General features: G+C 41.6%; 16 non-coding genes across 16 annotated transcripts; all 16 read right to left on the bottom strand.

Moving 5' to 3' along the window:
- Positions 1-1,664: 1,664 nt before the first annotated feature.
- TRNAV-CAC (transfer RNA valine (anticodon CAC)) lies at positions 1,665-1,737 on the bottom strand. The gene has a single exon. It is a non-coding gene; the product is annotated as a tRNA-Val (tRNA).
- Positions 1,738-2,009: 272 nt separating this feature from the next.
- Positions 2,010-2,081, bottom strand: TRNAP-UGG (transfer RNA proline (anticodon UGG)). Its single transcript has one exon. It is a non-coding gene; the product is annotated as a tRNA-Pro (tRNA).
- A 4,367-nt stretch (positions 2,082-6,448) lies between these two features.
- TRNAV-CAC (transfer RNA valine (anticodon CAC)) lies at positions 6,449-6,521 on the bottom strand. Its single transcript has one exon. It is a non-coding gene; the product is annotated as a tRNA-Val (tRNA).
- Positions 6,522-6,793: 272 nt separating this feature from the next.
- TRNAP-UGG (transfer RNA proline (anticodon UGG)) lies at positions 6,794-6,865 on the bottom strand. Its single transcript has one exon. It is a non-coding gene; the product is annotated as a tRNA-Pro (tRNA).
- A 1,970-nt stretch (positions 6,866-8,835) lies between these two features.
- Positions 8,836-8,908, bottom strand: TRNAV-CAC (transfer RNA valine (anticodon CAC)). The gene has a single exon. It is a non-coding gene; the product is annotated as a tRNA-Val (tRNA).
- Positions 8,909-9,180: 272 nt separating this feature from the next.
- On the bottom strand, positions 9,181-9,252 carry TRNAP-UGG (transfer RNA proline (anticodon UGG)). The gene has a single exon. It is a non-coding gene; the product is annotated as a tRNA-Pro (tRNA).
- Positions 9,253-11,232: 1,980 nt separating this feature from the next.
- TRNAV-CAC (transfer RNA valine (anticodon CAC)) lies at positions 11,233-11,305 on the bottom strand. The gene has a single exon. It is a non-coding gene; the product is annotated as a tRNA-Val (tRNA).
- Positions 11,306-11,577: 272 nt separating this feature from the next.
- TRNAP-UGG (transfer RNA proline (anticodon UGG)) lies at positions 11,578-11,649 on the bottom strand. The gene has a single exon. It is a non-coding gene; the product is annotated as a tRNA-Pro (tRNA).
- A 1,980-nt stretch (positions 11,650-13,629) lies between these two features.
- Positions 13,630-13,702, bottom strand: TRNAV-CAC (transfer RNA valine (anticodon CAC)). Its single transcript has one exon. It is a non-coding gene; the product is annotated as a tRNA-Val (tRNA).
- A 272-nt stretch (positions 13,703-13,974) lies between these two features.
- Positions 13,975-14,046, bottom strand: TRNAP-UGG (transfer RNA proline (anticodon UGG)). The gene has a single exon. It is a non-coding gene; the product is annotated as a tRNA-Pro (tRNA).
- A 4,363-nt stretch (positions 14,047-18,409) lies between these two features.
- Positions 18,410-18,482, bottom strand: TRNAV-CAC (transfer RNA valine (anticodon CAC)). The gene has a single exon. It is a non-coding gene; the product is annotated as a tRNA-Val (tRNA).
- A 272-nt stretch (positions 18,483-18,754) lies between these two features.
- Positions 18,755-18,826, bottom strand: TRNAP-UGG (transfer RNA proline (anticodon UGG)). The gene has a single exon. It is a non-coding gene; the product is annotated as a tRNA-Pro (tRNA).
- Positions 18,827-20,806: 1,980 nt separating this feature from the next.
- On the bottom strand, positions 20,807-20,879 carry TRNAV-CAC (transfer RNA valine (anticodon CAC)). Its single transcript has one exon. It is a non-coding gene; the product is annotated as a tRNA-Val (tRNA).
- Positions 20,880-21,151: 272 nt separating this feature from the next.
- On the bottom strand, positions 21,152-21,223 carry TRNAP-UGG (transfer RNA proline (anticodon UGG)). Its single transcript has one exon. It is a non-coding gene; the product is annotated as a tRNA-Pro (tRNA).
- Positions 21,224-25,590: 4,367 nt separating this feature from the next.
- Positions 25,591-25,663, bottom strand: TRNAV-CAC (transfer RNA valine (anticodon CAC)). The gene has a single exon. It is a non-coding gene; the product is annotated as a tRNA-Val (tRNA).
- A 272-nt stretch (positions 25,664-25,935) lies between these two features.
- On the bottom strand, positions 25,936-26,007 carry TRNAP-UGG (transfer RNA proline (anticodon UGG)). The gene has a single exon. It is a non-coding gene; the product is annotated as a tRNA-Pro (tRNA).
- Between the last annotated feature and the right edge of the window lie 1,954 nt (positions 26,008-27,961).

Below are 27,961 nucleotides of genomic sequence, written 5' to 3' on the forward strand. Positions count from 1 at the left end.
GCCAAAAGAAATACCAAGGTGAATACCTAGGCCACAGATTCAAGCTAAAGATCTTCCTGCTGAATGCAAGGCGCAATAAAAACTGCATATCGCTGGACTAAAGCATTCCTTGCATAGCCTCTAACATCATAACATAACTGAGCTGCTAGCAGCAAGCTAACCAATACCTTTCTGAAATGAGAATGATATGTGCTTATCTGCTCAATCAGTGCTCAATCAGGCTCGATCAGGCGAGATTTAGAAAAGGTGGAAAGGGTCCAAGTGGATGCCCCTTCCTTTTTAGGGTGGGTCCTGCTGACTATCATAGGATTGCTTGTAAAAGTGGTCAGGGTCAGAGGAAAAGCTGCCAACACTTCTTAGCGTTCTCTATAGATGCAGCCATTTTCTGTGACTGTAATTTCGGCCTTTTCCCAGAAGTCTCTATTCTGCCTATGCAAATTAACAAAAGCAGTGCTTATTCCTCACTTGCTCAAAGGTCCTTCCTGTCCAGAAAGCTCTGATTAAGCATGCTTATTTTCTTTTTCTGGGATATTTTAAATTGTTTCGCTGTCCAGTCTGTGGCAGTAGAAAGCTGCTTATGATGCCAGGTTTTGATGAATCCCCAAGGTACAAGTACAGAGGAATATATCAGTCTCTAGGATATGGAACTTTTAGCTAACACATCACAATATGTGATGCTTGCCAAGAAAACACTACATTCTGGAGCGCTGATGATCAGAACATTCTGCTCCTGAAGGATAGAAAAGACAGCTTGATTGAAATAAAGTCTGTTTATATTGACGCTCTCTCTCTCCCTATATATACATACATGCGTACACACACACACACAGGTATGTCATGCATTTCTTCAGATTTGTTTCAACCATTTACCATTTATTGGAGAATCCCTACTTTTCAAGTGACTGCAAATGAAGTCATCTCTGGCACTTTTTGTGCAAAGTAAGAGACGCACATGACACCTTTTTATAAAAGTCATCGGTTTCTTTGTTACTGTGTACTTTCAAAGCATGGGGCTTTCACACGTCAGGTAAACCTGATTACCACTACACAACAAAAGCAGATGCAGCTTTCTTATCTATGTCGTGATAGAACAGTTGTGAATTGAGTAGAAGAAGGGCCCTGATGTGATACTTATTACATGCAGCCTGTAAGATAGTCAAACATGCAGGCTAGGAAGGAAGATGCAAATATCAATGTATTAGAAAAACACCTAAAGGCGAGTGATATGCTTTCATTCATGCATGGCTAGGAAAAATCGCCATACTGTTGCAAACATTCTTACACCACCAACTGGAAATAAATGATTCTGACATTAAACGTAAAGGTGACAATGCATTTGTATCATCACCTTGAGAAGGATCATCTTGGAATTGAGCCGAGGGCCTCTGCACTCAAAGCCAGAAACACTCCACTAAAATAAGATTCCTGTTGGTGCCAACAATTCTCCATGTTAATGCTTGTTCTAGGTGAGCAGTGAACCGATTGCAGGGCTCTTTTGAAAGCAAGGTCTGAGAACCAACAGATACATCCACACGCCGATTACTTTAGTGTTTTGAGAGAATTCCCTTTCTTGGAACGAGATTGCATGAAATAATCTTCAGGGCTTGGACAATTCCATGGCAAAACGGCACCTATCAACATTGTAGCCAACACAATATAACAACTGTTTCTGCCCGGTTTCGAACCGGGGACCTTTCGCGTGTGAGGCAAACGTGATAACCACTACACTACAGAAACAGATACCTACAGTTGATTTTTCTGTAATGAAACTGCTCCGAACTGGCTATTCCATGGGCCTCTGGCTTTAGATTTCTTTCATGCAACCTGCCCGACATCCCTAGCTGAACGCTCGTACATGCCATGCAAGACCAGATGTTTGGTATTAGCTCAGACTGGGCAGGGCTGAAGCATGAGACTCTAGCAAAGAATTATCCACTACTGCAAAGAAAAAATTGATGTTGGTTTTGAAACGCAAACTTCAAAACAACTTGAAAAGAGTACCAAGAAAAGGGCTCGTCCGGGATTTGAACCCGGGACCTCTCGCACCCAAAGCGAGAATCATACCCCTAGACCAACGAGCCCTCAAAATCCTCTTACCTCTCAAAAGCTAATACTGGCTCTAAGCCCGCAATGAAGATCATGCTGGTATCTTTATGATGCTTGGTCTGTGAATACGCATGAAAGTCAGTCTCAACTTACCCTTTCTCAAACGATAGCACTATCATTTACAAGTGTCTCCTTTTATTCCGTCCCAGCTTTGGACACGTCTTACAGGAAGTCAGCCCTTATTTATATATTTCTTCAGTGGCTGAAGCTTAATGAGAAAGAGTAACAAGTTGTTCATAACAACATAAGAAACACATTGTGCATTTTCTCTTAAATACTCCTTCACTTTGTGCCAAAAGAAATACCAAGGTGAATACCTAGGCCACAGATTCAAGCTAAAGATCTTCCTGCTGAATGCAAGGCGCAATAAAAACTGCATATCGCTGGACTAAAGCATTCCTTGCATAGCCTCTAACATCATAACATAACTGAGCTGCTAGCAGCAAGCTAACCAATACCTTTCTGAAATGAGAATGATATGTGCTTATCTGCTCAATCAGTGCTCAATCAGGCTCGATCAGGCGAGATTTAGAAAAGGTGGAAAGGGTCCAAGTGGATGCCCCTTCCTTTTTAGGGTGGGTCCTGCTGACTATCATAGGATTGCTTGTAAAAGTGGCCAGGGTCAGAGGAAAAGCTGCCAACACTTCTTAGCGTTCTCTATAGATGCAGCCATTTTCTGTGACTGTAATTTCGGCCTTTTCCCAGAAGTCTCTATTCTGCCTATGCAAATTAACAAAAGCAGTGCTTATTCCTCACTTGCTCAAATGTCCTTCCTGTCCAGAAAGCTCTGATTAAGCATGCTTATTTTCTTTTTCTGGGATATTTTAAATTGTTTCGCTGTCCAGTCTGTGGCAGTAGAAAGCTGCTTATGATGCCAGGTTTTGATGAATCCCCAAGGTACAAGTACAGAGGAATATATCAGTCTCTAGGATATGGAACTTTTAGCTAACACATCACAATATGTGATGCTTGCCAAGAAAACACTACATTCTGGAGCGCTGATGATCAGAACATTCTGCTCCTGAAGGATAGAAAAGACAGCTTGATTGAAATAAAGTCTGTTTATATTGACGCTCTCTCTCTCCCTATATATACATACATGCATACACACACACACACAGGTATGTCATGCATTTCTTCAGATTTGTTTCAACCATTTACCATTTATTGGAGAATCCCTACTTTTCAAGTGACTGCAAATGAAGTCATCTCTGGCACTTTTTGTGCAAAGTAAGAGACACACATGACACCTTATTATAAAAGTCATCGGTTTCTTTGTTACTGTGTACTTTCAAAGCATGGGGCTTTCACACGTCAGGTAAACCTGATTACCACTACACAACAAAAGCAGATGCAGCTTTCTTATCTATGTCGTGATAGAACAGTTGTGAATTGAGTAGAAGAAGGGCCCTGATGTGATACTTATTACATGCAGCCTGTAAGATAGTCAAACATGCAGGCTAGGAAGGAAGATGCAAATATCAATGTATTAGAAAAACACCTAAAGGCGAGTGATATGCTTTCATTCATGCATGGCTAGGAAAAATCGCCATACTGTTGCAAACATTCTTACACCACCAACTGGAAATAAATGATTCTGACATTAAACGTAAAGGTGACAATGCATTTGTATCATCACCTTGAGAAGGATCATCTTGGAATTGAGCCGAGGGCCTCTGCACTCAAAGCCAGAAACACTCCACTAAAATAAGATTCCTGTTGGTGCCAACAATTCTCCATGTTAATGCTTGTTCTAGGTGAGCAGTGAACCGATTGCAGGGCTCTTTTGAAAGCAAGGTCTGAGAACCAACAGATACATCCACACGCCGATTACTTTAGTGTTTTGAGAGAATTCCCTTTCTTGGAACGAGATTGCATGAAATAATCTTCAGGGCTTGGACAATTCCATGGCAAAACGGCACCTATCAACATTGTAGCCAACACAATATAACAACTGTTTCTGCCCGGTTTCGAACCGGGGACCTTTCGCGTGTGAGGCGAACTTGATAACCACTACACTACAGAAACAGATACCTACAGTTGATTTTTCTGTAATGAAACTGCTCCGAACTGGCTATTCCATGGGCCTCTGGCTTTAGATTTCTTTCATGCAACCTGCCCGACATCCCTAGCTGAACGCTCGTACATGCCATGCAAGACCAGATGTTTGGTATTAGCTCAGACTGGGCAGGGCTGAAGCATGAGACTCTAGCAAAGAATTATCCACTACTGCAAAGAAAAAATTGATGTTGGTTTTGAAACGCAAACTTCAAAACAACTTGAAAAGAGTACCAAGAAAAGGGCTCGTCCGGGATTTGAACCCGGGACCTCACGCACCCAAAGCGAGAATCATACCCCTAGACCAACGAGCCCTCAAAATCCTCTTACCTCTCAAAAGCTAATACCGGCTCTAAGCCCGCAATGAAGATCATGCTGGTATCTTTATGATGCTTGGTCTGTGAAAACGCATGAAAGTCAGTCTCAACTTACCCTTTCTCAAACGATAGCACTATCATTTACAAGTGTCTCCTTTTATTCCGTCCCAGCTTTGGACACGTCTTACAGGAAGTCAGCCCTTATTTATATATTTCTGCAGTGGCTGAAGCTTAATGAGAAAGAGTAACAAGTTGTTCATAACAACATAAGAAACACATTGTGCATTTTCTCTCAAATACTCCTTCACTTTGTGCCAAAAGAAATACCAAGGTGAATACCTAGGCCACAGATTCAAGCTAAAGATCTTCCTGCTGAATGCAAGGCGCAATAAAAACTGCATATCGCTGGACTAAAGCATTCCTTGCATAGCCTCTAACATCATAACATAACTGAGCTGCTAGCAGCAAGCTAACCAATACCTTTCTGAAATGAGAATGACATGTGCTTATCTGCTCAATCAGTGCTCAATCAGGCGAGATTTAGAAAAGGTGGAAAGGGTCCAAGTGGATGCCCCTTCCTTTTTAGGGTGGGTCCTGCTGACTATCATAGGATTGCTTGTAAAAGTGGTCAGGGTCAGAGGAAAAGCTGCCAACACTTCTTAGCGTTCTCTATAGATGCAGCCATTTTCTGTGACTGTAATTTCGGCCTTTTCCCAGAAGTCTCTATTCTGCCTATGCAAATTAACAAAAGCAGTGCTTATTCCTCACTTGCTCAAATGTCCTTCCTGTCCAGAAAGCTCTGATTAAGCATGCTTATTTTCTTTTTCTGGGATATTTTAAATTGTTTCGCTGTCCAGTCTGTGGCAGTAGAAAGCTGCTTATGATGCCAGGTTTTGATGAATCCCCAAGGTACAAGTACAGAGGAATATATCAGTCTCTAGGATATGGAACTTTTAGCTAACACATCACAATATGTGATGCTTGCCAAGAAAACACTACATTCTGGAGCGCTGATGATCAGAACATTCTGCTCCTGAAGGATAGAAAAGACAGCTTGATTGAAATAAAGTCTGTTTATATTGACGCTCTCTCTCTCCCTATATATACATACATGCGTACACACACACACACAGGTATGTCATGCATTTCTTCAGATTTGTTTAAACCATTTACCATTTATTGGAGAATCCCTACTTTTCAAGTGACTGCAAATGAAGCCATCTCTGGCACTTTTTGTGCAAAGTAAGAGACACACATGACACCTTTTTATAAAAGTCATCGGTTTCTTTGTTACTGTGTACTTTCAAAGCATGGGGCTTTCACACGTCAGGTAAACCTGATTACCACTACACAACAAAAGCAGATGCAGCTTTCTTATCTATGTCGTGATAGAACAGTTGTGAATTGAGTAGAAGAAGGGCCCTGATGTGATACTTATTACATGCAGCCTGTAAGATAGTCAAACATGCAGGCTAAGAAGGAAGATGCAAATATCAATGTATTAGAAAAACACCTAAAGGCGAGTGATATGCTTTCATTCATGCATGGCTAGGAAAAATCGCCATACTGTTGCAAACATTCTTACACCACCAACTGGAAATAAATGATTCTGACATTAAACGTAAAGGTGACAATGCATTTGTATCATCACCTTGAGAAGGATCATCTTGGAATTGAGCCGAGGGCCTCTGCACTCAAAGCCAGAAACACTCCACTAAAATAAGATTCCTGTTGGTGCCAACAATTCTCCATGTTAATGCTTGTTCTAGGTGAGCAGTGAACCGATTGCAGGGCTCTTTTGAAAGCAAGGTCTGAGAACCAACAGATACATCCACACGCCGATTACTTTAGTGTTTTGAGAGAATTCCCTTTCTTGGAACGAGATTGCATGAAATAATCTTCAGGGCTTGGACAATTCCATGGCAAAACGGCACCTATCAACATTGTAGCCAACACAATATAACAACTGTTTCTGCCCGGTTTCGAACCGGGGACCTTTCGCGTGTGAGGCGAACGTGATAACCACTACACTACAGAAACAGATACCTACAGTTGATTTTTCTGTAATGAAACTGCTCCGAACTGGCTATTCCATGGGCCTCTGGCTTTAGATTTCTTTCATGCAACCTGCCCGACATCCCTAGCTGAACGCTCGTACATGCCATGCAAGACCAGATGTTTGGTATTAGCTCAGACTGGGCAGGGCTGAAGCATGAGACTCTAGCAAAGAATTATCCACTACTGCAAAGAAAAAATTGATGTTGGTTTTGAAACGCAAACTTCAAAACAACTTGAAAAGAGTACCAAGAAAAGGGCTCGTCCGGGATTTGAACCCGGGACCTCTCGCACCCAAAGCGAGAATCATACCCCTAGACCAACGAGCCCTCAAAATCCTCTTACCTCTCAAAAGCTAATACCGGCTCTAAGCCCGCAATGAAGATCATGCTGGTATCTTTATGATGCTTGGTCTGTGAATACGCATGAAAGTCAGTCTCAACTTACCCTTTCTCAAACGATAGCACTATCATTTACAAGTGTCTCCTTTTATTCCGTCCCAGCTTTGGACACGTCTTACAGGAAGTCAGCCCTTATTTATATATTTCTGCAGTGGCTGAAGCTTAATGAGAAAGAGTAACAAGTTGTTCATAACAACATAAGAAACACATTGTGCATTTTCTCTCAAATACTCCTTCACTTTGTGCCAAAAGAAATACCAAGGTGAATACCTAGGCCACAGATTCAAGCTAAAGATCTTCCTGGTGAAGGCAAGGCGCAATAAAAACTGCATATCGCTGGACTAAAGCATTCCTTGCATAGCCTCTAACATCATAACATAACTGAGCTGCTAGCAGCAAGCTAACCAATACCTTTCTGAAATGAGAATGACATGTGCTTATCTGCTCAATCAGTGCTCAATCAGGCGAGATTTAGAAAAGGTGGAAAGGGTCCAAGTGGATGCCCCTTCCTTTTTAGGGTGGGTCCTGCTGACTATCATAGGATTGCTTGTAAAAGTGGTCAGGGTCAGAGGAAAAGCTGCCAACACTTCTTAGCGTTCTCTATAGATGCAGCCATTTTCTGTGACTGTAATTTCGGCCTTTTCCCAGAAGTCTCTATTCTGCCTATGCAAATTAACAAAAGCAGTGCTTATTCCTAACTTGCTCAAAGGTCCTTCCTGTCCAGAAAGCTCTGATTAAGCATGCTTATTTTCTTTTTCTGGGATATTTTAAATTGTTTCGCTGTCCAGTCTGTGGCAGTAGAAAGCTGCTTATGATGCCAGGTTTTGATGAATCCCCAAGGTACAAGTACAGAGGAATATATCAGTCTCTAGGATATGGAACTTTTAGCTAACACATCACAATATGTGATGCTTGCCAAGAAAACACTACATTCTGGAGCGCTGATGATCAGAACATTCTGCTCCTGAAGGATAGAAAAGACAGCTTGATTGAAATAAAGTCTGTTTATATTGACGCTCTCTCTCTCCCTATATATACATACATGCGTACACACACACACACAGGTATGTCATGCATTTCTTCAGATTTGTTTCAACCATTTACCATTTATTGGAGAATCCCTACTTTTCAAGTGACTGCAAATGAAGTCATCTCTGGCACTTTTTGTGCAAAGTAAGAGACGCACATGACACCTTTTTATAAAAGTCATCGGTTTCTTTGTTACTGTGTACTTTCAAAGCATGGGGCTTTCACACGTCAGGTAAACCTGATTACCACTACACAACAAAAGCAGATGCAGCTTTCTTATCTATGTCGTGATAGAACAGTTGTGAATTGAGTAGAAGAAGGGCCCTGATGTGATACTTATTACATGCAGCCTGTAAGATAGTCAAACATGCAGGCTAGGAAGGAAGATGCAAATATCAATGTATTAGAAAAACACCTAAAGGCGAGTGATATGCTTTCATTCATGCATGGCTAGGAAAAATCGCCATACTGTTGCAAACATTCTTACACCACCAACTGGAAATAAATGATTCTGACATTAAACGTAAAGGTGACAATGCATTTGTATCATCACCTTGAGAAGGATCATCTTGGAATTGAGCCGAGGGCCTCTGCACTCAAAGCCAGAAACACTCCACTAAAATAAGTTTACTGTTGGTGCCAACAATTCTCCATGTTAATGCTTGTTCTAGGTGAGCAGTGAACCGATTGCAGGGCTCTTTTGAAAGCAAGGTCTGAGAACCAACAGATACATCCACACGCCGATTACTTTAGTGTTTTGAGAGAATTCCCTTTCTTGGAACGAGATTGCATGAAATAATCTTCAGGGCTTGGACAATTCCATGGCAAAACGGCACCTATCAACATTGTAGCCAACACAATATAACAACTGTTTCTGCCCGGTTTCGAACCGGGGACCTTTCGCGTGTGAGGCGAACGTGATAACCACTACACTACAGAAACAGATACCTACAGTTGATTTTTCTGTAATGAAACTGCTCCGAACTGGCTATTCCATGGGCCTCTGGCTTTAGATTTCTTTCATGCAACCTGCCCGACATCCCTAGCTGAACGCTCGTACATGCCATGCAAGACCAGATGTTTGGTATTAGCTCAGACTGGGCAGGGCTGAAGCATGAGACTCTAGCAAAGAATTATCCACTACTGCAAAGAAAAAATTGATGTTGGTTTTGAAACGCAAACTTCAAAACAACTTGAAAAGAGTACCAAGAAAAGGGCTCGTCCGGGATTTGAACCCGGGACCTCTCGCACCCAAAGCGAGAATCATACCCCTAGACCAACGAGCCCTCAAAATCCTCTTACCTCTCAAAAGCTAATACCGGCTCTAAGCCCGCAATGAAGATCATGCTGGTATCTTTATGATGCTTGGTCTGTGAATACGCATGAAAGTCAGTCTCAACTTACCCTTTCTCAAACGATAGCACTATCATTTACAAGTGTCTCCTTTTATTCCGTCCCAGCTTTGGACACGTCTTACAGGAAGTCAGCCCTTATTTATATATTTCTTCAGTGGCTGAAGCTTAATGAGAAAGAGTAACAAGTTGTTCATAACAACATAAGAAACACATTGTGCATTTTCTCTTAAATACTCCTTCACTTTGTGCCAAAAGAAATACCAAGGTGAATACCTAGGCCACAGATTCAAGCTAAAGATCTTCCTGCTGAATGCAAGGCGCAATAAAAACTGCATATCGCTGGACTAAAGCATTCCTTGCATAGCCTCTAACATCATAACATAACTGAGCTGCTAGCAGCAAGCTAACCAATACCTTTCTGAAATGAGAATGACATGAGCTTATCTGCTCAATCAGTGCTCAATCAGGCTCGATCAGGCGAGATTTAGAAAAGGTGGAAAGGGTCCAAGTGGATGCCCCTTCCTTTTTAGGGTGGGTCCTGCTGACTATCATAGGATTGCTTGTAAAAGTGGCCAGGGTCAGAGGAAAAGCTGCCAACACTTCTTAGCGTTCTCTATAGATGCAGCCATTTTCTGTGACTGTAATTTCGGCCTTTTCCCAGAAGTCTCTATTCTGCCTATGCAAATTAACAAAAGCAGTGCTTATTCCTCACTTGCTCAAAGGTCCTTCCTGTCCAGAAAGCTCTGATTAAGCATGCTTATTTTCTTTTTCTGGGATATTTTAAATTGTTTCGCTGTCCAGTCTGTGGCAGTAGAAAGCTGCTTATGATGCCAGGTTTTGATGAATCCCCAAGGTACAAGTACAGAGGAATATATCAGTCTCTAGGATATGGAACTTTTAGCTAACACATCACAATATGTGATGCTTGCCAAGAAAACACTACATTCTGGAGCGCTGATGATCAGAACATTCTGCTCCTGAAGGATAGAAAAGACAGCTTGATTGAAATAAAGTCTGTTTATATTGACGCTCTCTCTCTCCCTATATATACATACATGCGTACACACACACACACAGGTATGTCATGCATTTCTTCAGATTTGTTTCAACCATTTACCATTTATTGGAGAATCCCTACTTTTCAAGTGACTGCAAATGAAGTCATCTCTGGCACTTTTTGTGCAAAGTAAGAGACGCACATGACACCTTTTTATAAAAGTCATCGGTTTCTTTGTTACTGTGTACTTTCAAAGCATGGGGCTTTCACACGTCAGGTAAACCTGATTACCACTACACAACAAAAGCAGATGCAGCTTTCTTATCTATGTCGTGATAGAACAGTTGTGAATTGAGTAGAAGAAGGGCCCTGATGTGATACTTATTACATGCAGCCTGTAAGATAGTCAAACATGCAGGCTAGGAAGGAAGATGCAAATATCAATGTATTAGAAAAACACCTAAAGGCGAGTGATATGCTTTCATTCATGCATGGCTAGGAAAAATCGCCATACTGTTGCAAACATTCTTACACCACCAACTGGAAATAAATGATTCTGACATTAAACGTAAAGGTGACAATGCATTTGTATCATCACCTTGAGAAGGATCATCTTGGAATTGAGCCGAGGGCCTCTGCACTCAAAGCCAGAAACACTCCACTAAAATAAGATTCCTGTTGGTGCCAACAATTCTCCATGTTAATGCTTGTTCTAGGTGAGCAGTGAACCGATTGCAGGGCTCTTTTGAAAGCAAGGTCTGAGAACCAACAGATACATCCACACGCCGATTACTTTAGTGTTTTGAGAGAATTCCCTTTCTTGGAACGAGATTGCATGAAATAATCTTCAGGGCTTGGACAATTCCATGGCAAAACGGCACCTATCAACATTGTAGCCAACACAATATAACAACTGTTTCTGCCCGGTTTCGAACCGGGGACCTTTCGCGTGTGAGGCAAACGTGATAACCACTACACTACAGAAACAGATACCTACAGTTGATTTTTCTGTAATGAAACTGCTCCGAACTGGCTATTCCATGGGCCTCTGGCTTTAGATTTCTTTCATGCAACCTGCCCGACATCCCTAGCTGAACGCTCGTACATGCCATGCAAGACCAGATGTTTGGTATTAGCTCAGACTGGGCAGGGCTGAAGCATGAGACTCTAGCAAAGAATTATCCACTACTGCAAAGAAAAAATTGATGTTGGTTTTGAAACGCAAACTTCAAAACAACTTGAAAAGAGTACCAAGAAAAGGGCTCGTCCGGGATTTGAACCCGGGACCTCTCGCACCCAAAGCGAGAATCATACCCCTAGACCAACGAGCCCTCAAAATCCTCTTACCTCTCAAAAGCTAATACTGGCTCTAAGCCCGCAATGAAGATCATGCTGGTATCTTTATGATGCTTGGTCTGTGAATACGCATGAAAGTCAGTCTCAACTTACCCTTTCTCAAACGATAGCACTATCATTTACAAGTGTCTCCTTTTATTCCGTCCCAGCTTTGGACACGTCTTACAGGAAGTCAGCCCTTATTTATATATTTCTTCAGTGGCTGAAGCTTAATGAGAAAGAGTAACAAGTTGTTCATAACAACATAAGAAACACATTGTGCATTTTCTCTTAAATACTCCTTCACTTTGTGCCAAAAGAAATACCAAGGTGAATACCTAGGCCACAGATTCAAGCTAAAGATCTTCCTGCTGAATGCAAGGCGCAATAAAAACTGCATATCGCTGGACTAAAGCATTCCTTGCATAGCCTCTAACATCATAACATAACTGAGCTGCTAGCAGCAAGCTAACCAATACCTTTCTGAAATGAGAATGATATGTGCTTATCTGCTCAATCAGTGCTCAATCAGGCTCGATCAGGCGAGATTTAGAAAAGGTGGAAAGGGTCCAAGTGGATGCCCCTTCCTTTTTAGGGTGGGTCCTGCTGACTATCATAGGATTGCTTGTAAAAGTGGCCAGGGTCAGAGGAAAAGCTGCCAACACTTCTTAGCGTTCTCTATAGATGCAGCCATTTTCTGTGACTGTAATTTCGGCCTTTTCCCAGAAGTCTCTATTCTGCCTATGCAAATTAACAAAAGCAGTGCTTATTCCTCACTTGCTCAAATGTCCTTCCTGTCCAGAAAGCTCTGATTAAGCATGCTTATTTTCTTTTTCTGGGATATTTTAAATTGTTTCGCTGTCCAGTCTGTGGCAGTAGAAAGCTGCTTATGATGCCAGGTTTTGATGAATCCCCAAGGTACAAGTACAGAGGAATATATCAGTCTCTAGGATATGGAACTTTTAGCTAACACATCACAATATGTGATGCTTGCCAAGAAAACACTACATTCTGGAGCGCTGATGATCAGAACATTCTGCTCCTGAAGGATAGAAAAGACAGCTTGATTGAAATAAAGTCTGTTTATATTGACGCTCTCTCTCTCCCTATATATACATACATGCGTACACACACACACACAGGTATGTCATGCATTTCTTCAGATTTGTTTCAACCATTTACCATTTATTGGAGAATCCCTACTTTTCAAGTGACTGCAAATGAAGTCATCTCTGGCACTTTTTGTGCAAAGTAAGAGACGCACATGACACCTTTTTATAAAAGTCATCGGTTTCTTTGTTACTGTGTACTTTCAAAGCATGGGGCTTTCACACGTCAGGTAAACCTGATTACCACTACACAACAAAAGCAGATGCAGCTTTCTTATCTATGTCGTGATAGAACAGTTGTGAATTGAGTAGAAGAAGGGCCCTGATGTGATACTTATTACATGCAGCCTGTAAGATAGTCAAACATGCAGGCTAGGAAGGAAGATGCAAATATCAATGTATTAGAAAAACACCTAAAGGCGAGTGATATGCTTTCATTCATGCATGGCTAGGAAAAATCGCCATACTGTTGCAAACATTCTTACACCACCAACTGGAAATAAATGATTCTGACATTAAACGTAAAGGTGACAATGCATTTGTATCATCACCTTGAGAAGGATCATCTTGGAATTGAGCCGAGGGCCTCTGCACTCAAAGCCAGAAACACTCCACTAAAATAAGATTCCTGTTGGTGCCAACAATTCTCCATGTTAATGCTTGTTCTAGGTGAGCAGTGAACCGATTGCAGGGCTCTTTTGAAAGCAAGGTCTGAGAACCAACAGATACATCCACACGCCGATTACTTTAGTGTTTTGAGAGAATTCCCTTTCTTGGAACGAGATTGCATGAAATAATCTTCAGGGCTTGGACAATTCCATGGCAAAACGGCACCTATCAACATTGTAGCCAACACAATATAACAACTGTTTCTGCCCGGTTTCGAACCGGGGACCTTTCGCGTGTGAGGCAAACGTGATAACCACTACACTACAGAAACAGATACCTACAGTTGATTTTTCTGTAATGAAACTGCTCCGAACTGGCTATTCCATGGGCCTCTGGCTTTAGATTTCTTTCATGCAACCTGCCCGACATCCCTAGCTGAACGCTCGTACATGCCATGCAAGACCAGATGTTTGGTATTAGCTCAGACTGGGCAGGGCTGAAGCATGAGACTCTAGCAAAGAATTATCCACTACTGCAAAGAAAAAATTGATGTTGGTTTTGAAACGCAAACTTCAAAACAACTTGAAAAGAGTACCAAGAAAAGGGCTCGTCCGGGATTTGAACCCGGGACCTCTCGCACCCAAAGCGAGAATCATACCCCTAGACCAACGAGCCCTCAAAATCCTCTTACCTCTCAAAAGCTAATACTGGCTCTAAGCCCGCAATGAAGATCATGCTGGTATCTTTATGATGCTTGGTCTGTGAATACGCATGAAAGTCAGTCTCAACTTACCCTTTCTCAAACGATAGCACTATCATTTACAAGTGTCTCCTTTTATTCCGTCCCAGCTTTGGACACGTCTTACAGGAAGTCAGCCCTTATTTATATATTTCTTCAGTGGCTGAAGCTTAATGAGAAAGAGTAACAAGTTGTTCATAACAACATAAGAAACACATTGTGCATTTTCTCTTAAATACTCCTTCACTTTGTGCCAAAAGAAATACCAAGGTGAATACCTAGGCCACAGATTCAAGCTAAAGATCTTCCTGCTGAATGCAAGGCGCAATAAAAACTGCATATCGCTGGACTAAAGCATTCCTTGCATAGCCTCTAACATCATAACATAACTGAGCTGCTAGCAGCAAGCTAACCAATACCTTTCTGAAATGAGAATGATATGTGCTTATCTGCTCAATCAGTGCTCAATCAGGCTCGATCAGGCGAGATTTAGAAAAGGTGGAAAGGGTCCAAGTGGATGCCCCTTCCTTTTTAGGGTGGGTCCTGCTGACTATCATAGGATTGCTTGTAAAAGTGGCCAGGGTCAGAGGAAAAGCTGCCAACACTTCTTAGCGTTCTCTATAGATGCAGCCATTTTCTGTGACTGTAATTTCGGCCTTTTCCCAGAAGTCTCTATTCTGCCTATGCAAATTAACAAAAGCAGTGCTTATTCCTCACTTGCTCAAATGTCCTTCCTGTCCAGAAAGCTCTGATTAAGCATGCTTATTTTCTTTTTCTGGGATATTTTAAATTGTTTCGCTGTCCAGTCTGTGGCAGTAGAAAGCTGCTTATGATGCCAGGTTTTGATGAATCCCCAAGGTACAAGTACAGAGGAATATATCAGTCTCTAGGATATGGAACTTTTAGCTAACACATCACAATATGTGATGCTTGCCAAGAAAACACTACATTCTGGAGCGCTGATGATCAGAACATTCTGCTCCTGAAGGATAGAAAAGACAGCTTGATTGAAATAAAGTCTGTTTATATTGACGCTCTCTCTCTCCCTATATATACATACATGCATACACACACACACACAGGTATGTCATGCATTTCTTCAGATTTGTTTCAACCATTTACCATTTATTGGAGAATCCCTACTTTTCAAGTGACTGCAAATGAAGTCATCTCTGGCACTTTTTGTGCAAAGTAAGAGACACACATGACACCTTATTATAAAAGTCATCGGTTTCTTTGTTACTGTGTACTTTCAAAGCATGGGGCTTTCACACGTCAGGTAAACCTGATTACCACTACACAACAAAAGCAGATGCAGCTTTCTTATCTATGTCGTGATAGAACAGTTGTGAATTGAGTAGAAGAAGGGCCCTGATGTGATACTTATTACATGCAGCCTGTAAGATAGTCAAACATGCAGGCTAGGAAGGAAGATGCAAATATCAATGTATTAGAAAAACACCTAAAGGCGAGTGATATGCTTTCATTCATGCATGGCTAGGAAAAATCGCCATACTGTTGCAAACATTCTTACACCACCAACTGGAAATAAATGATTCTGACATTAAACGTAAAGGTGACAATGCATTTGTATCATCACCTTGAGAAGGATCATCTTGGAATTGAGCCGAGGGCCTCTGCACTCAAAGCCAGAAACACTCCACTAAAATAAGATTCCTGTTGGTGCCAACAATTCTCCATGTTAATGCTTGTTCTAGGTGAGCAGTGAACCGATTGCAGGGCTCTTTTGAAAGCAAGGTCTGAGAACCAACAGATACATCCACACGCCGATTACTTTAGTGTTTTGAGAGAATTCCCTTTCTTGGAACGAGATTGCATGAAATAATCTTCAGGGCTTGGACAATTCCATGGCAAAACGGCACCTATCAACATTGTAGCCAACACAATATAACAACTGTTTCTGCCCGGTTTCGAACCGGGGACCTTTCGCGTGTGAGGCGAACTTGATAACCACTACACTACAGAAACAGATACCTACAGTTGATTTTTCTGTAATGAAACTGCTCCGAACTGGCTATTCCATGGGCCTCTGGCTTTAGATTTCTTTCATGCAACCTGCCCGACATCCCTAGCTGAACGCTCGTACATGCCATGCAAGACCAGATGTTTGGTATTAGCTCAGACTGGGCAGGGCTGAAGCATGAGACTCTAGCAAAGAATTATCCACTACTGCAAAGAAAAAATTGATGTTGGTTTTGAAACGCAAACTTCAAAACAACTTGAAAAGAGTACCAAGAAAAGGGCTCGTCCGGGATTTGAACCCGGGACCTCACGCACCCAAAGCGAGAATCATACCCCTAGACCAACGAGCCCTCAAAATCCTCTTACCTCTCAAAAGCTAATACCGGCTCTAAGCCCGCAATGAAGATCATGCTGGTATCTTTATGATGCTTGGTCTGTGAAAACGCATGAAAGTCAGTCTCAACTTACCCTTTCTCAAACGATAGCACTATCATTTACAAGTGTCTCCTTTTATTCCGTCCCAGCTTTGGACACGTCTTACAGGAAGTCAGCCCTTATTTATATATTTCTGCAGTGGCTGAAGCTTAATGAGAAAGAGTAACAAGTTGTTCATAACAACATAAGAAACACATTGTGCATTTTCTCTCAAATACTCCTTCACTTTGTGCCAAAAGAAATACCAAGGTGAATACCTAGGCCACAGATTCAAGCTAAAGATCTTCCTGCTGAATGCAAGGCGCAATAAAAACTGCATATCGCTGGACTAAAGCATTCCTTGCATAGCCTCTAACATCATAACATAACTGAGCTGCTAGCAGCAAGCTAACCAATACCTTTCTGAAATGAGAATGACATGTGCTTATCTGCTCAATCAGTGCTCAATCAGGCGAGATTTAGAAAAGGTGGAAAGGGTCCAAGTGGATGCCCCTTCCTTTTTAGGGTGGGTCCTGCTGACTATCATAGGATTGCTTGTAAAAGTGGTCAGGGTCAGAGGAAAAGCTGCCAACACTTCTTAGCGTTCTCTATAGATGCAGCCATTTTCTGTGACTGTAATTTCGGCCTTTTCCCAGAAGTCTCTATTCTGCCTATGCAAATTAACAAAAGCAGTGCTTATTCCTCACTTGCTCAAATGTCCTTCCTGTCCAGAAAGCTCTGATTAAGCATGCTTATTTTCTTTTTCTGGGATATTTTAAATTGTTTCGCTGTCCAGTCTGTGGCAGTAGAAAGCTGCTTATGATGCCAGGTTTTGATGAATCCCCAAGGTACAAGTACAGAGGAATATATCAGTCTCTAGGATATGGAACTTTTAGCTAACACATCACAATATGTGATGCTTGCCAAGAAAACACTACATTCTGGAGCGCTGATGATCAGAACATTCTGCTCCTGAAGGATAGAAAAGACAGCTTGATTGAAATAAAGTCTGTTTATATTGACGCTCTCTCTCTCCCTATATATACATACATGCGTACACACACACAGGTATGTCATGCATTTCTTCAGATTTGTTTAAACCATTTACCATTTATTGGAGAATCCCTACTTTTCAAGTGACTGCAAATGAAGCCATCTCTGGCACTTTTTGTGCAAAGTAAGAGACACACATGACACCTTTTTATAAAAGTCATCGGTTTCTTTGTTACTGTGTACTTTCAAAGCATGGGGCTTTCACACGTCAGGTAAACCTGATTACCACTACACAACAAAAGCAGATGCAGCTTTCTTATCTATGTCGTGATAGAACAGTTGTGAATTGAGTAGAAGAAGGGCCCTGATGTGATACTTATTACATGCAGCCTGTAAGATAGTCAAACATGCAGGCTAAGAAGGAAGATGCAAATATCAATGTATTAGAAAAACACCTAAAGGCGAGTGATATGCTTTCATTCATGCATGGCTAGGAAAAATCGCCATACTGTTGCAAACATTCTTACACCACCAACTGGAAATAAATGATTCTGACATTAAACGTAAAGGTGACAATGCATTTGTATCATCACCTTGAGAAGGATCATCTTGGAATTGAGCCGAGGGCCTCTGCACTCAAAGCCAGAAACACTCCACTAAAATAAGATTCCTGTTGGTGCCAACAATTCTCCATGTTAATGCTTGTTCTAGGTGAGCAGTGAACCGATTGCAGGGCTCTTTTGAAAGCAAGGTCTGAGAACCAACAGATACATCCACACGCCGATTACTTTAGTGTTTTGAGAGAATTCCCTTTCTTGGAACGAGATTGCATGAAATAATCTTCAGGGCTTGGACAATTCCATGGCAAAACGGCACCTATCAACATTGTAGCCAACACAATATAACAACTGTTTCTGCCCGGTTTCGAACCAGGGACCTTTCGCGTGTGAGGCGAACGTGATAACCACTACACTACAGAAACAGATACCTACAGTTGATTTTTCTGTAATGAAACTGCTCCGAACTGGCTATTCCATGGGCCTCTGGCTTTAGATTTCTTTCATGCAACCTGCCCGACATCCCTAGCTGAACGCTCGTACATGCCATGCAAGACCAGATGTTTGGTATTAGCTCAGACTGGGCAGGGCTGAAGCATGAGACTCTAGCAAAGAATTATCCACTACTGCAAAGAAAAAATTGATGTTGGTTTTGAAACGCAAACTTCAAAACAACTTGAAAAGAGTACCAAGAAAAGGGCTCGTCCGGGATTTGAACCCGGGACCTCTCGCACCCAAAGCGAGAATCATACCCCTAGACCAACGAGCCCTCAAAATCCTCTTACCTCTCAAAAGCTAATACCGGCTCTAAGCCCGCAATGAAGATCATGCTGGTATCTTTATGATGCTTGGTCTGTGAATACGCATGAAAGTCAGTCTCAACTTACCCTTTCTCAAACGATAGCACTATCATTTACAAGTGTCTCCTTTTATTCCGTCCCAGCTTTGGACACGTCTTACAGGAAGTCAGCCCTTATTTATATATTTCTTCAGTGGCTGAAGCTTAATGAGAAAGAGTAACAAGTTGTTCATAACAACATAAGAAACACATTGTGCATTTTCTCTTAAATACTCCTTCACTTTGTGCCAAAAGAAATACCAAGGTGAATACCTAGGCCACAGATTCAAGCTAAAGATCTTCCTGCTGAATGCAAGGCGCAATAAAAACTGCATATCGCTGGACTAAAGCATTCCTTGCATAGCCTCTAACATCATAACATAACTGAGCTGCTAGCAGCAAGCTAACCAATACCTTTCTGAAATGAGAATGATATGTGCTTATCTGCTCAATCAGTGCTCAATCAGGCTCGATCAGGCGAGATTTAGAAAAGGTGGAAAGGGTCCAAGTGGATGCCCCTTCCTTTTTAGGGTGGGTCCTGCTGACTATCATAGGATTGCTTGTAAAAGTGGTCAGGGTCAGAGGAAAAGCTGCCAACACTTCTTAGCGTTCTCTATAGATGCAGCCATTTTCTGTGACTGTAATTTCGGCCTTTTCCCAGAAGTCTCTATTCTGCCTATGCAAATTAACAAAAGCAGTGCTTATTCCTAACTTGCTCAAAGGTCCTTCCTGTCCAGAAAGCTCTGATTAAGCATGCTTATTTTCTTTTTCTGGGATATTTTAAATTGTTTCGCTGTCCAGTCTGTGGCAGTAGAAAGCTGCTTATGATGCCAGGTTTTGATGAATCCCCAAGGTACAAGTACAGAGGAATATATCAGTCTCTAGGATATGGAACTTTTAGCTAACACATCACAATATGTGATGCTTGCCAAGAAAACACTACATTCTGGAGCGCTGATGATCAGAACATTCTGCTCCTGAAGGATAGAAAAGACAGCTTGATTGAAATAAAGTCTGTTTATATTGACGCTCTCTCTCTCCCTATATATACATACATGCGTACACACACACACACAGGTATGTCATGCATTTCTTCAGATTTGTTTCAACCATTTACCATTTATTGGAGAATCCCTACTTTTCAAGTGACTGCAAATGAAGTCATCTCTGGCACTTTTTGTGCAAAGTAAGAGACGCACATGACACCTTTTTATAAAAGTCATCGGTTTCTTTGTTACTGTGTACTTTCAAAGCATGGGGCTTTCACACGTCAGGTAAACCTGATTACCACTACACAACAAAAGCAGATGCAGCTTTCTTATCTATGTCGTGATAGAACAGTTGTGAATTGAGTAGAAGAAGGGCCCTGATGTGATACTTATTACATGCAGCCTGTAAGATAGTCAAACATGCAGGCTAGGAAGGAAGATGCAAATATCAATGTATTAGAAAAACACCTAAAGGCGAGTGATATGCTTTCATTCATGCATGGCTAGGAAAAATCGCCATACTGTTGCAAACATTCTTACACCACCAACTGGAAATAAATGATTCTGACATTAAACGTAAAGGTGACAATGCATTTGTATCATCACCTTGAGAAGGATCATCTTGGAATTGAGCCGAGGGCCTCTGCACTCAAAGCCAGAAACACTCCACTAAAATAAGATTCCTGTTGGTGCCAACAATTCTCCATGTTAATGCTTGTTCTAGGTGAGCAGTGAACCGATTGCAGGGCTCTTTTGAAAGCAAGGTCTGAGAACCAACAGATACATCCACACGCCGATTACTTTAGTGTTTTGAGAGAATTCCCTTTCTTGGAACGAGATTGCATGAAATAATCTTCAGGGCTTGGACAATTCCATGGCAAAACGGCACCTATCAACATTGTAGCCAACACAATATAACAACTGTTTCTGCCCGGTTTCGAACCGGGGACCTTTCGCGTGTGAGGCAAACGTGATAACCACTACACTACAGAAACAGATACCTACAGTTGATTTTTCTGTAATGAAACTGCTCCGAACTGGCTATTCCATGGGCCTCTGGCTTTAGATTTCTTTCATGCAACCTGCCCGACATCCCTAGCTGAACGCTCGTACATGCCATGCAAGACCAGATGTTTGGTATTAGCTCAGACTGGGCAGGGCTGAAGCATGAGACTCTAGCAAAGAATTATCCACTACTGCAAAGAAAAAATTGATGTTGGTTTTGAAACGCAAACTTCAAAACAACTTGAAAAGAGTACCAAGAAAAGGGCTCGTCCGGGATTTGAACCCGGGACCTCTCGCACCCAAAGCGAGAATCATACCCCTAGACCAACGAGCCCTCAAAATCCTCTTACCTCTCAAAAGCTAATACTGGCTCTAAGCCCGCAATGAAGATCATGCTGGTATCTTTATGATGCTTGGTCTGTGAATACGCATGAAAGTCAGTCTCAACTTACCCTTTCTCAAACGATAGCACTATCATTTACAAGTGTCTCCTTTTATTCCGTCCCAGCTTTGGACACGTCTTACAGGAAGTCAGCCCTTATTTATATATTTCTTCAGTGGCTGAAGCTTAATGAGAAAGAGTAACAAGTTGTTCATAACAACATAAGAAACACATTGTGCATTTTCTCTTAAATACTCCTTCACTTTGTGCCAAAAGAAATACCAAGGTGAATACCTAGGCCACAGATTCAAGCTAAAGATCTTCCTGCTGAATGCAAGGCGCAATAAAAACTGCATATCGCTGGACTAAAGCATTCCTTGCATAGCCTCTAACATCATAACATAACTGAGCTGCTAGCAGCAAGCTAACCAATACCTTTCTGAAATGAGAATGATATGTGCTTATCTGCTCAATCAGTGCTCAATCAGGCTCGATCAGGCGAGATTTAGAAAAGGTGGAAAGGGTCCAAGTGGATGCCCCTTCCTTTTTAGGGTGGGTCCTGCTGACTATCATAGGATTGCTTGTAAAAGTGGCCAGGGTCAGAGGAAAAGCTGCCAACACTTCTTAGCGTTCTCTATAGATGCAGCCATTTTCTGTGACTGTAATTTCGGCCTTTTCCCAGAAGTCTCTATTCTGCCTATGCAAATTAACAAAAGCAGTGCTTATTCCTCACTTGCTCAAATGTCCTTCCTGTCCAGAAAGCTCTGATTAAGCATGCTTATTTTCTTTTTCTGGGATATTTTAAATTGTTTTGCTGTCCAGTCTGTGGCAGTAGAAAGCTGCTTATGATGCCAGGTTTTGATGAATCCCCAAGGTACAAGTACAGAGGAATATATCAGTCTCTAGGATATGGAACTTTTAGCTAACACATCACAATATGTGATGCTTGCCAAGAAAACACTACATTCTGGAGCGCTGATGATCAGAACATTCTGCTCCTGAAGGATAGAAAAGACAGCTTGATTGAAATAAAGTCTGTTTATATTGACGCTCTCTCTCTCCCTATATATACATACATGCATACACACACACACACAGGTATGTCATGCATTTCTTCAGATTTGTTTCAACCATTTACCATTTATTGGAGAATCCCTACTTTTCAAGTGACTGCAAATGAAGTCATCTCTGGCACTTTTTGTGCAAAGTAAGAGACACACATGACACCTTATTATAAAAGTCATCGGTTTCTTTGTTACTGTGTACTTTCAAAGCATGGGGCTTTCACACGTCAGGTAAACCTGATTACCACTACACAACAAAAGCAGATGCAGCTTTCTTATCTATGTCGTGATAGAACAGTTGTGAATTGAGTAGAAGAAGGGCCCTGATGTGATACTTATTACATGCAGCCTGTAAGATAGTCAAACATGCAGGCTAGGAAGGAAGATGCAAATATCAATGTATTAGAAAAACACCTAAAGGCGAGTGATATGCTTTCATTCATGCATGGCTAGGAAAAATCGCCATACTGTTGCAAACATTCTTACACCACCAACTGGAAATAAATGATTCTGACATTAAACGTAAAGGTGACAATGCATTTGTATCATCACCTTGAGAAGGATCATCTTGGAATTGAGCCGAGGGCCTCTGCACTCAAAGCCAGAAACACTCCACTAAAATAAGATTCCTGTTGGTGCCAACAATTCTCCATGTTAATGCTTGTTCTAGGTGAGCAGTGAACCGATTGCAGGGCTCTTTTGAAAGCAAGGTCTGAGAACCAACAGATACATCCACACGCCGATTACTTTAGTGTTTTGAGAGAATTCCCTTTCTTGGAACGAGATTGCATGAAATAATCTTCAGGGCTTGGACAATTCCATGGCAAAACGGCACCTATCAACATTGTAGCCAACACAATATAACAACTGTTTCTGCCCGGTTTCGAACCGGGGACCTTTCGCGTGTGAGGCGAACTTGATAACCACTACACTACAGAAACAGATACCTACAGTTGATTTTTCTGTAATGAAACTGCTCCGAACTGGCTATTCCATGGGCCTCTGGCTTTAGATTTCTTTCATGCAACCTGCCCGACATCCCTAGCTGAACGCTCGTACATGCCATGCAAGACCAGATGTTTGGTATTAGCTCAGACTGGGCAGGGCTGAAGCATGAGACTCTAGCAAAGAATTATCCACTACTGCAAAGAAAAAATTGATGTTGGTTTTGAAACGCAAACTTCAAAACAACTTGAAAAGAGTACCAAGAAAAGGGCTCGTCCGGGATTTGAACCCGGGACCTCACGCACCCAAAGCGAGAATCATACCCCTAGACCAACGAGCCCTCAAAATCCTCTTACCTCTCAAAAGCTAATACCGGCTCTAAGCCCGCAATGAAGATCATGCTGGTATCTTTATGATGCTTGGTCTGTGAAAACGCATGAAAGTCAGTCTCAACTTACCCTTTCTCAAACGATAGCACTATCATTTACAAGTGTCTCCTTTTATTCCGTCCCAGCTTTGGACACGTCTTACAGGAAGTCAGCCCTTATTTATATATTTCTGCAGTGGCTGAAGCTTAATGAGAAAGAGTAACAAGTTGTTCATAACAACATAAGAAACACATTGTGCATTTTCTCTCAAATACTCCTTCACTTTGTGCCAAAAGAAATACCAAGGTGAATACCTAGGCCACAGATTCAAGCTAAAGATCTTCCTGCTGAATGCAAGGCGCAATAAAAACTGCATATCGCTGGACTAAAGCATTCCTTGCATAGCCTCTAACATCATAACATAACTGAGCTGCTAGCAGCAAGCTAACCAATACCTTTCTGAAATGAGAATGACATGTGCTTATCTGCTCAATCAGTGCTCAATCAGGCGAGATTTAGAAAAGGTGGAAAGGGTCCAAGTGGATGCCCCTTCCTTTTTAGGGTGGGTCCTGCTGACTATCATAGGATTGCTTGTAAAAGTGGTCAGGGTCAGAGGAAAAGCTGCCAACACTTCTTAGCGTTCTCTATAGATGCAGCCATTTTCTGTGACTGTAATTTCGGCCTTTTCCCAGAAGTCTCTATTCTGCCTATGCAAATTAACAAAAGCAGTGCTTATTCCTCACTTGCTCAAATGTCCTTCCTGTCCAGAAAGCTCTGATTAAGCATGCTTATTTTCTTTTTCTGGGATATTTTAAATTGTTTCGCTGTCCAGTCTGTGGCAGTAGAAAGCTGCTTATGATGCCAGGTTTTGATGAATCCCCAAGGTACAAGTACAGAGGAATATATCAGTCTCTAGGATATGGAACTTTTAGCTAACACATCACAATATGTGATGCTTGCCAAGAAAACACTACATTCTGGAGCGCTGATGATCAGAACATTCTGCTCCTGAAGGATAGAAAAGACAGCTTGATTGAAATAAAGTCTGTTTATATTGACGCTCTCTCTCTCCCTATATATACATACATGCGTACACACACACACACAGGTATGTCATGCATTTCTTCAGATTTGTTTAAACCATTTACCATTTATTGGAGAATCCCTACTTTTCAAGTGACTGCAAATGAAGCCATCTCTGGCACTTTTTGTGCAAAGTAAGAGACACACATGACACCTTTTTATAAAAGTCATCGGTTTCTTTGTTACTGTGTACTTTCAAAGCATGGGGCTTTCACACGTCAGGTAAACCTGATTACCACTACACAACAAAAGCAGATGCAGCTTTCTTATCTATGTCGTGATAGAACAGTTGTGAATTGAGTAGAAGAAGGGCCCTGATGTGATACTTATTACATGCAGCCTGTAAGATAGTCAAACATGCAGGCTAAGAAGGAAGATGCAAATATCAATGTATTAGAAAAACACCTAAAGGCGAGTGATATGCTTTCATTCATGCATGGCTAGGAAAAATCGCCATACTGTTGCAAACATTCTTACACCACCAACTGGAAATAAATGATTCTGACATTAAACGTAAAGGTGACAATGCATTTGTATCATCACCTTGAGAAGGATCATCTTGGAATTGAGCCGAGGGCCTCTGCACTCAAAGCCAGAAACACTCCACTAAAATAAGATTCCTGTTGGTGCCAACAATTCTCCATGTTAATGCTTGTTCTAGGTGAGCAGTGAACCGATTGCAGGGCTCTTTTGAAAGCAAGGTCTGAGAACCAACAGATACATCCACACGCCGATTACTTTAGTGTTTTGAGAGAATTCCCTTTCTTGGAACGAGATTGCATGAAATAATCTTCAGGGCTTGGACAATTCCATGGCAAAACGGCACCTATCAACATTGTAGCCAACACAATATAACAACTGTTTCTGCCCGGTTTCGAACCAGGGACCTTTCGCGTGTGAGGCGAACGTGATAACCACTACACTACAGAAACAGATACCTACAGTTGATTTTTCTGTAATGAAACTGCTCCGAACTGGCTATTCCATGGGCCTCTGGCTTTAGATTTCTTTCATGCAACCTGCCCGACATCCCTAGCTGAACGCTCGTACATGCCATGCAAGACCAGATGTTTGGTATTAGCTCAGACTGGGCAGGGCTGAAGCATGAGACTCTAGCAAAGAATTATCCACTACTGCAAAGAAAAAATTGATGTTGGTTTTGAAACGCAAACTTCAAAACAACTTGAAAAGAGTACCAAGAAAAGGGCTCGTCCGGGATTTGAACCCGGGACCTCTCGCACCCAAAGCGAGAATCATACCCCTAGACCAACGAGCCCTCAAAATCCTCTTACCTCTCAAAAGCTAATACCGGCTCTAAGCCCGCAATGAAGATCATGCTGGTATCTTTATGATGCTTGGTCTGTGAATACGCATGAAAGTCAGTCTCAACTTACCCTTTCTCAAACGATAGCACTATCATTTACAAGTGTCTCCTTTTATTCCGTCCCAGCTTTGGACACGTCTTACAGGAAGTCAGCCCTTATTTATATATTTCTTCAGTGGCTGAAGCTTAATGAGAAAGAGTAACAAGTTGTTCATAACAACATAAGAAACACATTGTGCATTTTCTCTTAAATACTCCTTCACTTTGTGCCAAAAGAAATACCAAGGTGAATACCTAGGCCACAGATTCAAGCTAAAGATCTTCCTGCTGAATGCAAGGCGCAATAAAAACTGCATATCGCTGGACTAAAGCATTCCTTGCATAGCCTCTAACATCATAACATAACTGAGCTGCTAGCAGCAAGCTAACCAATACCTTTCTGAAATGAGAATGATATGTGCTTATCTGCTCAATCAGTGCTCAATCAGGCTCGATCAGGCGAGATTTAGAAAAGGTGGAAAGGGTCCAAGTGGATGCCCCTTCCTTTTTAGGGTGGGTCCTGCTGACTATCATAGGATTGCTTGTAAAAGTGGTCAGGGTCAGAGGAAAAGCTGCCAACACTTCTTAGCGTTCTCTATAGATGCAGCCATTTTCTGTGACTGTAATTTCGGCCTTTTCCCAGAAGTCTCTATTCTGCCTATGCAAATTAACAAAAGCAGTGCTTATTCCTCACTTGCTCAAAGGTCCTTCCTGTCCAGAAAGCTCTGATTAAGCATGCTTATTTTCTTTTTCTGGGATATTTTAAATTGTTTCGCTGTCCAGTCTGTGGCAGTAGAAAGCTGCTTATGATGCCAGGTTTTGATGAATCCCCAAGGTACAAGTACAGAGGAATATATCAGTCTCTAGGATATGGAACTTTTAGCTAACACATCACAATATGTGATGCTTGCCAAGAAAACACTACATTCTGGAGCGCTGATGATCAGAACATTCTGCTCCTGAAGGATAGAAAAGACAGCTTGATTGAAATAAAGTCTGTTTATATTGACGCTCTCTCTCTCCCTATATATACATACATGCGTACACACACACACACAGGTATGTCATGCATTTCTTCAGATTTGTTTCAACCATTTACCATTTATTGGAGAATCCCTACTTTTCAAGTGACTGCAAATGAAGTCATCTCTGGCACTTTTTGTGCAAAGTAAGAGACGCACATGACACCTTTTTATAAAAGTCATCGGTTTCTTTGTTACTGTGTACTTTCAAAGCATGGGGCTTTCACACGTCAGGTAAACCTGATTACCACTACACAACAAAAGCAGATGCAGCTTTCTTATCTATGTCGTGATAGAACAGTTGTGAATTGAGTAGAAGAAGGGCCCTGATGTGATACTTATTACATGCAGCCTGTAAGATAGTCAAACATGCAGGCTAGGAAGGAAGATGCAAATATCAATGTATTAGAAAAACACCTAAAGGCGAGTGATATGCTTTCATTCATGCATGGCTAGGAAAAATCGCCATACTGTTGCAAACATTCTTACACCACCAACTGGAAATAAATGATTCTGACATTAAACGTAAAGGTGACAATGCATTTGTATCATCACCTTGAGAAGGATCATCTTGGAATTGAGCCGAGGGCCTCTGCACTCAAAGCCAGAAACACTCCACTAAAATAAGATTCCTGTTGGTGCCAACAATTCTCCATGTTAATGCTTGTTCTAGGTGAGCAGTGAACCGATTGCAGGGCTCTTTTGAAAGCAAGGTCTGAGAACCAACAGATACATCCACACGCCGATTACTTTAGTGTTTTGAGAGAATTCCCTTTCTTGGAACGAGATTGCATGAAATAATCTTCAGGGCTTGGACAATTCCATGGCAAAACGGCACCTATCAA

This window comes from Triturus cristatus, chromosome 8, assembly GCF_964204655.1.
Source record: "Triturus cristatus chromosome 8, aTriCri1.1, whole genome shotgun sequence".
Classification (NCBI taxonomy): domain Eukaryota; kingdom Metazoa; phylum Chordata; class Amphibia; order Caudata; family Salamandridae; genus Triturus; species Triturus cristatus.